Source organism: Callorhinus ursinus, unplaced genomic scaffold (assembly GCF_003265705.2).
Source record: "Callorhinus ursinus isolate GAN/ISIS: 27379988/994484 unplaced genomic scaffold, GSC_fseal_2.0 scaffold6, whole genome shotgun sequence".
NCBI lineage: Eukaryota > Metazoa > Chordata > Mammalia > Carnivora > Otariidae > Callorhinus > Callorhinus ursinus.
This window is the reverse complement of record NW_027397068.1, coordinates 30,249,948-30,253,356: the sequence shown is the minus strand read 5'-3', so window position 1 is coordinate 30,253,356 and position 3,409 is coordinate 30,249,948. Positions and strand designations below refer to the sequence as shown.

General features: G+C 39.3%; 1 pseudogene; it reads left to right on the top strand.

Moving 5' to 3' along the window:
- The first annotated feature begins 522 nt into the window (after positions 1 to 522).
- LOC112814023 (small ubiquitin-related modifier 2 pseudogene) lies at positions 523 to 3,098 on the top strand (annotated as a pseudogene).
- Positions 3,099 to 3,409: the final 311 nt, after the last annotated feature.

Here is a 3,409-nt window from a genome sequence, read left to right as displayed (position 1 = left end):
AGAAAGACAAATACCATACAATTTCACTTATATGTGGAACTTAAGAAAGAAGACAAATATACAAGGAAAAAAAGAGACAGACCAAAAAGAAAAAAGAAAAACCAGACTCTTCACTATAAAGAACAAACTGGTGGTTGCCAAAGGGGAGGCCAGTGGGGGGATGGATGAAATAGGTGATGGGAATTAAGAGTATACTTACTATGATGAGCTCTGAGTAATGTATAGAATTGGTGAATCACTATATTGTATTGTATTGTAATATAGCACTGTATGTTAATTATGCTGGAGTTAAAATTTTAAAAAATTTCTACCAAATACAAAAAAAAAAAAGAATGAAATTTTGCCATTTGTGACAACATGAATGGACCTAGAGGGTATTATGCTAAGTGAAATAAGTCAGACAGAGAAAGACAAATATCATATGATTTCACTTGTATATGGAATCTAAAAAACAGAACAGAAGCAGATTCATAAATACAGAGAACAGACTCATGGTTGTCAAAGGGGCAAGGGGTGGAGCGGATGGGCGAAATAGGTGAAGGGATTAAGAAGTACAAACTTCCAGTTATGAAATAAGTTGCAGGGATATAAAGTACAGCACAGGGAATATAGTGGATAATATTGTAAGAATTACATATGGTGACAGTAAGAAGACTTATTGTGGTGATCATTTTGTAATGTATATAAATGTTGACTCTCTATGTTGTACACCTAAAACTAATACAATATTGCATATCAACTGTACTTCACTGAAAAAAGGGAGAGGATATGTGGACAGAGACACACAAGGAGAACACCATGTGAAGATTAAAGCAGAAACTGGGGTGGTGCTTCTACAAGCCAAAGAATGCAAAAGATTGCCAGCAAATTATCAAAAGTTAGGAAAGAGGCATGGAACAGATTCTTCCTCACAGCCCTAAGAAGGAACAGACCCTACTGATGTTTCGATTCCAGACTTATAGCCTCCAGGACTGAGACAATAAATTTCTGTTGTTTATAAAGAAGTCATTAAATAAATAAACAAAATAAAACTAAGGTTAATTAAAAAAAAAAAAGGACAGGGGGCGCCTGTCTGGCTCAGTCAGTAGAGCATGCCAGGTTTTATCTTGGGGTTGTGAGTTCAAGCCCCACATAGGGCGTAGAGCTAAAAAAAAAAAAAGGTTCAGTAAGTTGGCCAAAGTCATACAGACATTGAACTACAGAACCAAATCTGGACACTATGTCTCCAGAACCCTCCTCATTAATTGCTATGCTCTACAACTTCCCATGAGCTTCAGTTGTATTCATCTGATAAAAATTTCATATGATACAACAAAATGCCTCTAACACTTAAAAATGTTGAACTAGAGAACTACAGTTTATTAAATGTAGTTTGGCTTTTCTCATTTATTGGGAATAAAATCCACCAATATACACAACACAATAATCACAGTAAAGTGCTTAAAAATCTCAAAACCTTTTATAGCATTTAGAAACAAAACACCTAAAATTATAAAAATAAAGTACATTACTTTTTAAGGGAAAAATTCATGAATTCGTGTTATCAGGACTTAAAAGCAAGTTTGTTTGTTTTTATTTACTTGTGATGCCATAATGAAGTTTAATTTCAGTCCATATTTTATATACTTTGTCCTAAAAACAGAAACATGTTAAAGATTTTTTTAAATCAACAAACTATGCTTTTTTTTTAAGATTTTATTTATTTGAGAGAGAGAGAGAGAGAAACAGCATGAGAGGGGAGAGGGTCAGAGGGAGAAGCAGGCTCCCCACTGAGCCGGGAGCCCGATGCGGGGTTTGATCCCAAGACCCTGGGAACAGGACCTGAGCTGAAGGCAGATGCTTAACCGACTGAGCCACCCAGGCACCCTTAACATAATGAATTTAAAGTAAATGAAACAGCATATGTCTCTCGTGAAATGGGAAATGTTTCCTTTTCTGTGAAGAGGATTTCACTAGGCTAACAATCTCTTTCACTCTCCCCTATGCCTCCCAGCGAAGGCAAATGATTTGCTGAATTGGAGGGAAGAAACTGGGTTTCTGTATCTCACTCACTTCTTCATTCTCCTGATAGCTGGCAGCCTCCATGAACATCCAAGTATTGTCATATGGGAGAAGGGGCCAGTCTCTTCAAGTGAAGCCTCTGGTTTTCCAGCATTACCTGTTGACCAGATAGACAAATCTGCCTACTTTTGGAGTTCAGTATTAGGAAGCTCACGTGCCCACAAATGTAAGCCATATTCTCTGATATATGCTTTTAGTATTAATAAAGAATATCCTGGGATGCCTGGGTGGCTCAATCAGTTAAGCGTCTGACTTTTTTTTTTTTATAAGGTTTTTTTTTTATTATTTTTTAAATGTTTTATTTATTTATTCATGAGAGTGAGAGAGAGAGAGAGAGAGAGAGAGAGAGAGAGAGAAGCAGAGGGAGAAGCAGGCTCACCACAGAGCAGGGAGCCCGATGCGGGACCCGACCCCAGGACCCCGGGATCATGACCCGAGCCGAAGGCAGACGCTTAACCATCTGAGCCACCCAGGCGCCCAAGCGTCTGACTCTTGATTTTGACTCAGGTCATGATCTCAGGGTCCTCGAACCCCATGTCGGGCTCACACTGGGCGTGAAGCCTGCTTAAGATTCTCTCTCTCCCCTCCTGGTGCTGCTTGTGTGTTCATTGGGTGCGGACCTGGTACCTCTTTTGTGAAGCAGCAGCTGAGGAGACTCTGGCGCTCACCGTGGCCAATGAAAAGCCCAAGGAAGGAGTCAATACAGAGAACAATGATCATAATAATTTGAAGGTGGCGGGGCAGGACGGTTCTGTGGTGCAGTTTAAGATTAAGAGGCATACACCACTTAGTAAACTAATGAAAGCCTATTGTGAACCACAGCGTTTGTCAATGGGCAGATTAGATTCCGATTTGATGGGCAGCCAATCAATGAAACAGACACACCTGCACAGTTGGAAATGGAGGATGAAGATACAACTGATGTGTTCCAGCAGCAGACAGGAGGTGTCTACTAAAAAGGGAACCTGCTACTTTACTTCAGAACTCTGTTCCTCCAGACCAAGAAGACATTCTGAATTAGAAAGCTGCAATTTGGTTCCACCACATCCTGACACTACAGTATAGTTCTCTCTATTCTTTCATTTTCCCCTTCCCCATTCCTTTATGGTACATGAAGTAACTGTGTATGTGCACAAGCATATTGCATTTTTTTAAACTAAATGGCCAATGGTATGTTTTGATCGACATCAAATGGAGATGGGATGGGGGAAAATACTGCTTCTGTGAAAATACACCCTCTCTCCATTAGTGGCATGCTCAATCAGCTCTTATCTTTATATTCCAGTAAGATATTTTGCTCTCACTGTTTAACAAAAAAAAGAACAACATAAAAATCCTTGCTACCTTG